The following is a 12,742-nucleotide window of genomic DNA, read 5'->3' as shown; positions in this document are numbered from 1 at the left end:
GTTGCTACCCCCAAAATCAAGTTCACACTTAAAGGTCAAATGACTTTTTTCTGTCCGCTCCTTAACTTTTAAACTACTTAAATGTTTTTAACATGACTTTGGACACAAATGGTCACCATTATGACATAATGTATGAAGCGCAATATTCAGGTTGCTACCATCAAGTTCAAGGTCAAACATAGAGAATAAATGTTAAAATTCAACACATTTGTGTCCTCTTCAAAACTTTTTATCTATTGAATTTTATTTAATTATATTGGCACGAATGATCACCATCATCACCTACAAAGGGCAACAACCAGGTGTTTACCCCCAACGTCAAGGTTATCACATTACCAGCAGCCTTGTAGTTCTTACCTGAATGATTTGTACAACACAAGTAAAGTATTTCAATTTATAACAAGCCATATCACTTAACCCAACGGAACAGCAAATTCGCCTAAAGTATGATTAGAAACTTGTCAATATATGAAGTCTAAAATTACCAATGGTTAACAAGACATTGACCAAAAAATTAAAACAAAAAATAAGAGGATAAACACAGAGGTATCCTTCTGAATATGGAAAATAATTGGTCAATAACGGAAACAGACTTTTGTGATGAGCAAATATGCTTATAACAACAATGTCATGGTTTGTTAAATATCAAGATGTACACATTCATGACCTCTGCAGAAGGGGATTTAGCTGTCCGTCAGACTGGCTTGTTGAAATTGATTCTACGATTTAAAATTAAATGAATCGACAGAAAAAGGTCTTCAAAATTTAGTTACATGTATAACGTTAAACCTTATTAAGCCTTGTAATGGAACTATCATCAAATGTCAGCCTTTTTAAGTCAAATATTTGCTAAACCTGTGGAAATGTATATGCCAATTGCAAACCACAGAGTGTATGTCGATTTACATTAGATAAGATCTTTTCATTGAAACGGAAAACTGTCTATTCACAGAATAGCGATATGATTGAAGTATGGGAAATGATGAATCAGGCAAAGTGCAATATCCTCATTAAGGGAGTGTTAAATGGACAAATGTCAAAGAACTGGTTAATAGACATGGTTTCTGAGATGATCGCAGTATCTTTTTTTCAATTAGTATTCATCTAGTATATGTTATTCACAGACTATATATTAAGTTTGCCCGAAAACCGTTCAACTTTGTTATTATCTGGCACGACTTATGCGCAATATTATATTAGAATTTCTTCACTTAATAAGATATTTAACACAGTGTGATTTCCTTATGCACCCACCCTCACGAATACTTGTTATTTTAAATGTATGATATTTAGTTGACAAAACTTATCAGTACACAAACACAGTCGTGTGAATATTTATTCTCAATAAAATAAATGTTAAACTACAATTGTATTCAATGTTGTGGTATAAAAGTGACATTATGCCAGTCCAATGGTAAATGGCCAGTAAACAAGTAAAAGCATAACAATGTTTGCCATAATAGTGTTTATTTTATATTTTAATGTAAAAATAATCAATAATCCACGTGACAAACGGAAAATTCGATACAAATCTTGCCAAATGAATGATTAATGTTCAGTTCTTAAAATAGGAGTATGGCAGTCTTTTTATTATTAAGGTCGATTTTATTGTATCAATAACAACTCTATATGGTTAACAATTATTCATTAAATTCTCAGCATTTGTTGTTCTTAGCAATAAGTATTCTATATTGAACAATGATAAATATGTAAGTAGTGTAGATAATTAGATAATGTATAATTCAGAAAAGTCGTCTGCAATAAATCCTTTATGGAGAAATGTTAAATGAACTTTTCGTTAAGAAAATATGTGTGGTTCATTGTTATCGAAGTCCAGAAGGAAGTAGGAGTAACTTTAAATTCACAAAATAATATATTTAAATCGGATAACTTGGCACTTTCTTATGTGAGATATTTGTGCAGTAACCTATTAACTATCGTGTTTTACTTACATCATGCATACATTAAAATAATACAAATGTATTGTATCACTTATATCATATCAGCCAATAACATAATTATGTTAAACAAAATACGTATTGTAATATGTTATATAGAATAGGCATAGTAATATGTTAAACGGAATACGCATTTTAATGTTATACAAAATACACATCGTAGTATGTTATACGGACTACGCAGTATGTAATATGTGTACGTAATGCAAATTGTAGTTTGTATTAAGAATAAGCATTGTCATAATTTATACGAAGTACGTATCATAATATGTTTATGGAATACTGATTGTAATATGTTACACGGAATACACATTGTAATATGTGTTGCAAATGCTCACTGTAATATGTTTATTAGAAATTTAAATTTTAATATGATTTACGGAATATGCTCGTACAAATAATTGACAATGAAAGGTGTGTACAACAGTCCAAAACATAAAAATACCACTCTACCAATTAAACATCGCCGATACATTCAGATGGTTATTTATAGAATTTACTATAGGTTACACGGGTTATGGAATATACACATAAACTAGAATATAAAATTGAAAGCAGTTATGACATAATATAAAATTAGTTTGACTTTGGCCTGTACATCTACCATTTACACTTAGATAGGCATAATGCCACTTTAAATAAACCTACAAGAAACGCATTTAAACATTACAAAAGAGAATATCATAATTTGCAATAATTTGCAATAAAAATCTACAATTTAGAAATATAATGATGTATATATGACCACAGATTTTGGGTTTATAATGTAATAATAAATGATGTATTAAGATAACAAATGTTCATCACAATACTTATTAGTCACGATGTTAACGACATGAAATATCAAAATAAAATATTTTCTACACAATTAGTTTTATTATGATCCTTTACTTATCTAAAACAGATATTGTATTTATTTCAATTTGTAAATTCCATATCGATTAAGTTTTGAGTTTCTATTCAAAATAGCATGCTTTTCACGTTACACAGACAATTAGATAGAGAAATATCGAAACTGTTCAACACTGAGACAATAAGATCATTACATTTTAGAAGGATCGTGAAACATAGAAAATGTAATTGACTTTATTAAGTTTAGTTACATTTCTGGCAATGTTTTGCACTCTTTAAGAATAAAGAAAAGTAGTGTTATAAAACCTAGAGACGTTTACCTAATGTTGAGTTTATGTTGTCTAGGATAAATTATTGTAATATTATGCATGTTCTAAACGAAGGCTAAACTGGTGCTAGGGGGCGTGGACGGTAACTTGCACTTTCCATTACTTATCTAAAACAGATATTGTATTTATTTCAATTTGTATATTCCATATCGATTAAGTAACTTTCCATTACCGTCCATGAACAGGCTCAATCAAACCGAGCCTGCAACATTTTCAATTTTGTCGTGTTGGGCTTTCTTTAGGGATTCTGTATTTCTCTATTTTGCTATCTCAGTCATATCTTTTAATAGATTTAGAAACAAAATTGTTATATACTCCTTCTGTGATTATATAAAAAATAAATAGCAAAACCCTACTGACAGTTTTAAAAAGAAAATGTTACATATTCCTTCTGTGATTATATTAAATCAATACCCTATAGAAAACAATTTATACAGCTTAATATGCCTGCATTATTTGTTTGTTTGGTAAAGTAATTAACTGATAATATTATATTCACTTTCGCTATGATACATGCATGTACGACGTACATGTAAATGTTATATGTTATGACGATGCACCTATGTGTTCAAGTAAATTTTGTTGCAAAATACTCTGTTTTTCGGTTCTGTTATGTCTATACTGGATGTTGCTATGCAATGATATCAGTTATCGTGTATCTCGAAAACGTATACCTTTAAAAAAAGTAATAGGCGTACATTAAGTACATATTAAATGCCTCATGTTTAAGCCAATTATGAGAAATGTGTTGCCAATAAAACACTAGAATAAAATAATGCTGTTGTCTGTGGATGATAACATATACTTGGCTTGTTGATCTTGCGAATCTGTTTGCGTCCCTTACATTTTTGGATCCATGTTTTGTCGGTTCAGATTTTAACCACAATTTCTACCGTCAGTAAATGCTTGGACTAACTTAGTTCAAAATTACTTGCTCTTTCTCTTAAATACATATGTAACAGAAGCAACGACCATTATTAATTTACTATATTACTATAGACGTTTCATATCCTTTAAAATAATTGATTTTCGGATTAAAATCATCATGTTTTACAAGTTATATGTCTCAATAGAAATAAACATTTAATTAAGAATGCTGAAATGGCTGAAGAGAGAGACAAAAAGATCGCTGCATTTTGAAAGATGCGTGAAGTGTAGAAAACGTGATTGATTTAACAATGTTCCCAGGACATTTCTGTTGTAGTTATGCATGCACAGGGGAAAACTATTATGCAAGAATATTATCGTTTCAAAGACCAGATTTTATAGACCAAATACCTCAAAAATAATGAGATAATTGCATATATGTAAAAAGAATAAACATTTAAAATCATAACGGAACAGATTGAAAATGTTCCGTTTTTAAAACAAAAATTCTTAATATGGTTGGTTTTTCTTTCTGTACTTTGTAAAACAAGTTTGATCTTTCATCAAGATGGACACTGTGTGGTTCATAACGTGACTCCGACAAGCTTTCAGTGATAATTGACATAAGAAGAAAATTACATAAGCCATCCTTCCTGCTAATTGCTTCACTATAAAATCTAAATAAATGTAAACATATACATAATAAACTGATATACAAGTATGGCTATAACTATCTAAAACACTGGTAATCTAATATCAATAAAGTAGGAGTTGAGCATAAACTGAATCTATGACAGTCATTTTTGTTGGATAAGATGTGCACCAACACATACTTACATGTCGATATATTTTAACAGGTACAAATAAATATTGTTCTAAGAAAAGGTTCGCCAAGATTTTTACTTTGTTGTGCTTATTAAGTAAAGTGAGAAACTATTTTCATGAAGCAATAATTCCTACGTAAGCTTTTTGTAGCGTACCGGAAGTTACCTTCATACAAATATTTTGAAGGTATTCTTATTCCAATTTCAACCATTAATTTTGTAAATCACCGGCAGGAAATATTTGGCTTTTTACCCCTCAGAAAAAGAACATTATCTGTCAGATTTTTTATCCTCTTCCGCAAAGCGGGGAGGGGATTATAGGATTGACCTCCCTCTGTCAGTCCGCCCGTCTGTAACACTTTCGTGTCTGCGCCATAACTTTTAAACCGCTGAAAATTTGTTAAAACAACTTGGCACAAGTGATCACCATTATCAGACGATAAAGAACGCAATAATTGTGTTGTTACCCCCAAGGCCAAGGTCACACTTAAAGGTAAAGAGTTAAAAAGTCAGTCTACATTTCGTGTCTGCTCCATAACTTTAAACTGCTAGGATTTTTTGAAACCTTGCACTCCTGATTTTTTTAAATGATATTGGCACAATTGATCACCATCATCACCTACAGAGGGCAACAACCAGGTGGTTACCCCCAACGTCAAGATTATAACATAACCAGCGGCCTTGTAGTTCTTACCTGAATGATTTGTACAACACAATCAGAGTATTTCAATTTAAAACAGGACATATCACTAAAACCCACGGAACAGCAATTTGGCCTAAAGCATGATACACCCAAATATGTAAGAAACTTGTCAATATATAAAATTCTGGAAACAATGTGATCCCTCGGAAGCATTAATCACAACAAAATAACATAAGAAGTGCAGACTCGGTTTGATTGAGTCTGTACATGAGGGATAATGAATGAGTGCAACATATAAAGTCTAAAATTACCAATGGTTACCAAGACCTTGACCTAAAATTCAAACAAAATAAGAGGATTTACAAAGGAATCCTTCTGAATGTGGAAGAAAATTGGTCAATAATTGAAAACGACTTTTGTGAGTAGCAAATGTGCTTATATTATATACATGGCACAACATCAAGGTAATGGTTTGTTGAATGTCAAGAAGTACACATTCATGTCCGCTGCAGAAGGGGATTTAACTCTCCGGCAGACTGCCTTGTTGAAATTGATTCTACAATTAATGATTTAATTTAATAGACAGAAAAAGTCTTCAAAATTTAGTTACATGTATAACGTTAAACCTTATAAAGACATGTAATGAAATCAAATGTCAGGCCTTAAAATCACAGACACTTGGGGTTTGGAGCTCAAAACGCCTTTAAAATCCAAACAAAATGCATATTTGTCAATCCCAGGACATGTACTGATCATATATATCAAAAAATCTTAATATATGCCGTTTTGAAAAAAAAATCATATTTCAACAACTATAATAATACACAAGATAAAAATGTTCGCCGGAAAAAATCCGCACCCCTACCGTCATAATCACCATGTATTTTATTCCATTTCCAATATTTTCACATAATCCTTTGGTCCATCGACACAGAAGATATAATTCTTCACGATGATGGTCAATTTTAAACTTCAACGGTAATATAAACAACGCAACAGCCGAAATAAACATCAATATTATCGCCGTTTTTTTCCAACGACAAAATCTTTCGATAAATTCAATGGACCAGACGGCTATGAACGAAGCTATCCGATTGTGTGGTTCCCAAACTTAAAAGCGCTGCGCATTTTGCACACGGCAAAGCTGGGGCCACATAATCGGATAGCTTCGTTCATAGCCGTCTGGTCCATTGAATTTATCGAAAGATTTTGTCGTTGGAAAAAACGGCGATAATCTTGATATTTATTTCGGCTGTTGCGTTGCTTATATTACCGTTGAAGTTAAAAATTGACCATCATCGTGAAGAATTATATCTTCTGTGTCGATGGACCAAAGGATTATGTGAAAATATTGGAAATGGAATAAAATACATGGTGATTATGACGGTAGGGGTGCGGATTTTTTCCGGCGAACATTTTTATCTTGTGTATTATTATAGATGTTGAAATATGAAATTTTTTCAAAACGGCTAATATTAAGTTTTTTTGATATATATGATCAGTACATGTGCTGGGATTGACAAATATGCATTTTATTTGGATTTTAAAGGCGTTTTGAGCTCCAAACCCCAAATGTCTGTGCTTAAAATGTCAAGCCTTTCAAGTCAAACTTGTATTTCACTTTTGAAATTAATTTCTACACAGTACACTGTAAGTATAGTTCATATGCTCTTTCTAATCTAGTCAAAGCGGCATATTAATTCTATTCTACACGTTTCATATCCTTTAAAATAATTGATTTCCGGATTAAAATCATCATGTTTTACACGTTATATGTCTCAATAGAAATAAACATTTAATTAAGAATGCTGAAATGGCTGAACAGAGAGACAAAAATATCGCTGCATTTTGAAAGATGCGTGAAATGTAGAAAACGTGATTGATTTAACCACGTTCCCAGGACATTTCTGTCGTAGTTATGCATGCACTGGGGAAACTATTATGCAAGAAAAAAATCGTTTCAAAGCTGAGATATCATAAATACAGTAAAAACTCTGAAAACCGGACGCTGTCCGGACTTGACCAAAAGTCCAGTTTTCAGAGGATTCCGGTTTTCAGAGGTTTTATACAGATCATAGGAATTCCTATGGGTACTAATTGTGCACCCCTGGTCGCCGATTTGTTTTTGTACTGCTATGAAAGAGACTTTATGTTGAGTCTCTCTGAAGATAAACAACAAGATGTTATAGTCGCATTTAATAATACTTCCAGATACCTGGATGATATTTTTAATTTAGATAATCCTTATTTTGATCAAATGGTGTCTGACATTTATCCGCATGAACTACAACTTAATAAAACGAACTCTTCAAATTTTAGTACATCATTTTTGGATCTTCATATTACTATCAACAACAATTCTATTCACACGAAAATCTATGATAAAAGAGATGACTTTGACTTTTGTATAGTTAATTATCCACATTTAGATGGAGACGTACCCCATGCAACATCTTACGGGGTTTATGTTTCCCAGTTAATTAGATTCGATAGAGCTTGTAGCAACGTAAAGGATTTCAACGAGCGGAATATTTTTATTACCAGCAAGCTTCTAAAACAGGGCTACCGCTATCATAAATTACGGAAATATTTTACTAAATTTTACAATCGTAACTTTGATTTAATTTCCAAATTCAATAGTGATTTAAAAACTCTTCTGCGACAAGGGATTAGCCAGCCTGATTTTTATGGCGATGTGATTTACAATCTTCGTAAGATTTTGGGTCATGGTAATTTTTCTGCTGTTTTTACTAAAATCATTAAACGTTTTATTAAAAGAGGTTATGACCCTACAATTTAAGACATACTGCATGTTTAGTGTTCAACCCTTTTACAGTTGGACACTACGCTTTCCTCTTTTGATTGCATCTGACGGACCAAGTAGGAGACTCTATGATGGATAGTTCGTAAAGCCCTTTGGGACTGAATTGTCTTAATGTTCGTCTTCTGCCTTGCTTCGTCGGGCCCTTGTAGGTGATTTTCTTGTTGCTCTGTCTTCCTTTAGGACATTGAGTACTTTTGTTATGGTCATTGGGTTTACTTTTATATGTTTCTACATGATCATTTTAGTGTTTTACTTATTTAACCTTTTGTAACCATGACAACTGTTAGAATTTCACTTGGCGGGGATTCATTTTATTTACACTGTCTCGTTTATAGGAACATGGTGGGGCTAAGAGCGAGGTTTGGTGCACCATTAACCGGTTTTAAACTCCCCAGCAGTCATTATTATGCTGCTGACCGTTCCAAGGCGGCGCCCCACTGTGTTCCTCAGATGTATGTCTTATGTTGTTTCATACTGTTTTGGTGACACTTTTGCTTGTGTCCCTTGTTGTTTTCTCGTCTACGGTAAGTATCTTCCCCATTGCCTCTAGTTTTTATTTTTCTTTGATTACTCCCCACCCCTCCCCCCGGTCTCCTGTCCCCTTCCCCTTTGTGGGCCTATTTTTATTTTCTTTGAATTCCTAATCAGTTACAAATTAATTATCATTTAATGATTAACCTGTCCGTGCTCTGTCTTTGCCCTGTCCTGTTTTTGTTTGGGGTCCCCCTGGGCTCCTTGCCAATGGTTCTTGTTGCTGGGTCATGTGGGGGTTGCGTTCATTGAACGCCGCCTTTCCTTGTTGATCTTGTTTATCATATTTTATACATTTATCGATAAGTATGATGTGTTTGAACAATGACTTTGTTAAATCATTTTGTATTTACTTTTCAACCCTTTTGTCTAATCACATTTTAATTTCTTTTTGCACCGAATGTCTAAGTAATTCAGGGTTGCCAGCACTTTGGTGAAATAAAATTCCCTGACTTTTCCCTGACTTTTCACTGACCAATTCATGTTTTTCACTGACCAAAATCGTCAAACACATAAACGGCCTCCTGACCTCCCCTATAGCCGTCCTATCCTCCCATTATATTTTAGCATGTAAACTTGTATTTATTTTCCAAAATATAAAACATTTACATCAAAGTTATGATTCAAACATTGTGTTCTACTATTCTTAACTATTTCTATTCAAACACAGTGTGACTGTTGGTCAGTGAAACATATGACATGAAAATCAGAAGAATCATAATATAAGCATCTGTATTTAGAAATCACATAAGTCACTCTTTCATTCCTAGTAGTAAAACATAAAACACCAAGACTATAAGAGTAATACTTGTATGACGAAACTTAAAATTCAAACATCTCTAAACTGTAAGAACAATAACCATTTAACACAGTTACTTGTATAAGGCATCATGATAAACTCCACTGATTGTGAAAACAAGAACATAGGGTTCATTTTGGCATATCATGAAATAATCACTATAAAATTAAAGACTTTGAATGAGTGAAGTAAGTTAGTGTGAAAAAAGTTAGTGTGAAAAACATAGCATTGCATAATTTAACCAGTTTCCATCATGTTTGCAAGACAAATCCTCTTGTACAATTTCTTAGTGTCAAAGCAAAAAGCAAAACAGGTTATATGCCAATATGGTAGTTTGGTATACATGTATACTGACTAGATTTTGTTAGTATTTAAAAGTCCTTCTAGTGATATCATGCACAGAAATAGCTAGACCAATACAGAAGACAGTGTACTGACTAGATATTGCTAATAAGTCTTTAGGCTGAATGATGTTCTAAGGTAAATAATGGGTATTATAATCAATAAGTTAACATAAAATGCTTCTTAATATCACAGTTTACTGTTATTTGAATTTAATGCTTAACTGTGAGAGTTACAAGGTCAAATATAAAATGCCTAAAGACTACCATAGCCAAGAAAGACCTTCAATGCGTATATTTTCAACCTTTGAAATAATTTTTCCCTGACTTTTCACTGACTTTTCAGGATTTTCATTTTTCACTGACCAAATTTCAGAATTCCCTGACAATTCCCTGACCTTGAAAAAATACCCAATTTCCCTGACTTTTCAAGTCCGCTGGCAACCCTGTAATTTTATTATGCAAATCCATGAATATAATTCAGAAAATCAGAGAGCAAAACAACACATTGTCTGAAATATATCATAATACCTTTTTCATTGGCTTTGAAATATGTAATTAATGAATTTTGTATTATTATTTTTGCATATAATTGATATTCAAACAAAGATAACTTCAAGATCAAAATTTAAAGCAAAACAGGAATCATTTATCCAAAAATTCCCAACTCTTTTAGATATTTTATAGTTGAAAAAAAAACAACATAACTCACTAAAAACATTTTTGAAAAATCATATCCACAAATTTAATGAAAGAGCTATAATTTAATTGACAATAAGAAATTAACACATAATGACAAGTGTTTTCACACCTGCATAGATTACAGGAGATTACCATTAATTGGTAATTGAACATGTCCACTGTTGAGATTATGTTTAGATCTACATTAAAGTACACAGAAAGTTGACACTTTAAATTGCTGTCCGGTTTTCAGAGGATTTTGATCTTTCATCAAGCGGAACACTTTGTGGTTTAAAGTGTGATTCCGACAAGCATTCAGTGAGACTTGACAAAAGATGAACATTTCATAATTCGCAAAGATTTTAACTTTACTGTAATATAAGAAATTATTATCATATTACAATTATTCCTACTGCAGCTCTAGTGTACTGGACATTTCTTTCATAGAGACATTTTGAAGGTATTCTTATTCTTCCGGCAGTAAATATATAGCTTAATACCCTCAGAAAAAGAAGATTATTTGTCATATCTGAATTGATTCTACAATTAATGATTAATGAATCGACAGAAAAAAAGTCTTCAAAACGTAGTTACATGTATAACGTTAAACCTTATAAAGACATGTTATGAAAGCCTTTATGAAACCATCATAAAGGCATTTTAAGTCAAACAAATGGTAAGCCAGTTGAAATGTACATGCCTATGGATAAACCACAGAGCGTATGTCGATTTACATTAGATAAGATCTTTTCATTGAAACGGAAAACTGTCTATTCACAGAATAGCGATATGATTGAAGTATGGGAAACGATGAATCAAGCAAAGTGCAATATCCTCATTAAGGGAGTGTTAAATGGACAAATGTCAGAGCACTCGTTAATAGACATGGCTTCTGTGATGATTGCAGTATATTTAATTCAATTAGTATTCATCTTATTAATGTTATCCATAGACTATATATTAAGTTTGCCCGAAAACCGCTCAACTTCGTTATTACCTAGCATGAATGACATGTTTAACATCATATTAGAATTTGGTGTGTTATTTCTTCACGGAATACACATGTATTTAATACAGTATGATTTTTTATGCATTCACCTCGAGTATTTGTATTGTAAATGTATGATATATTAGTTTGTTAGTACACAAACACAGTCGTGTGAAAATTTATATTCAATGAAATAATAATGCTTTGCAATTAAAGTGACATTATGCCCATCTAATAGTAAATGTTATGTGCACAGGTATTTTTGCCATCATAGTTTTTATTTTATAATTTAATGATAATCCACGTGACCAACGGAAATTTCTGTAGAAATCATTCCAAATGTTTGAGTAACGTTCAATTCTTAAAAAGCGTAGGACCGTCAAATTATAACTTATGTCGTTTGTAAAGTATCATATGAACTCTTTATGGAAAATACTTATTTTTCATTGAATTCTAAGCAGTTTTGCTCTTAGCAATCATTCTTCTATGTTGAACATATGTATATATGTAAGTAGTGTAAATAATAAGATAATTTGTAATTCAGAAAGGCGGCTGCGATAAATCCGAACTGCAGAAACTTTAAATGAACTTTTCCTTTTGTTTATTGTTTGAACGTTGAGTTATAAACAATAATAATAATAATTATTTTTAATCGGGTAACTTGGCGCTTTCGTATGCGAGACATGTGTGCCGTAAACTATTAATTATTATCTTCTTTTTTTACACCATGCATACATTGGAATAAAATTTTGTATCACTGATATCATATCTACCAATAATATAGTCATGTCAAACGAAACACGTATTGTAATATGTTATACAGAATACGCACCGTAATATGTAACACGAAAAAAAATAATCTGGAGACAAAGTGATCCCTCAGAAGAATTAATCACAACAAAATTACATGGAAATTGCAGACACGGTTTGTACATGAGGGATTATGAATAAGTGCAATATCCCTCACGCCCCTAGCACCGGCTTGAGCAGTACTCAATTCTCAACACTTAATAGTGCTGGCATCAATGATCCCGAAAGATCAGACAAATATATCAACACTGAAGTGAAGTACGGGGCAACTTTTTACAGCTGCAACACAGCACTT

The sequence above is a fragment of the Ruditapes philippinarum genome, unplaced genomic scaffold (assembly GCF_026571515.1).
Source record: "Ruditapes philippinarum isolate M1 unplaced genomic scaffold, ASM2657151v2 ctg435_1_1_1_1, whole genome shotgun sequence".
NCBI lineage: Eukaryota > Metazoa > Mollusca > Bivalvia > Venerida > Veneridae > Ruditapes > Ruditapes philippinarum.
The sequence above is the reverse complement of the archived record's forward strand: the minus strand, read 5'-3'. Positions refer to the sequence as shown.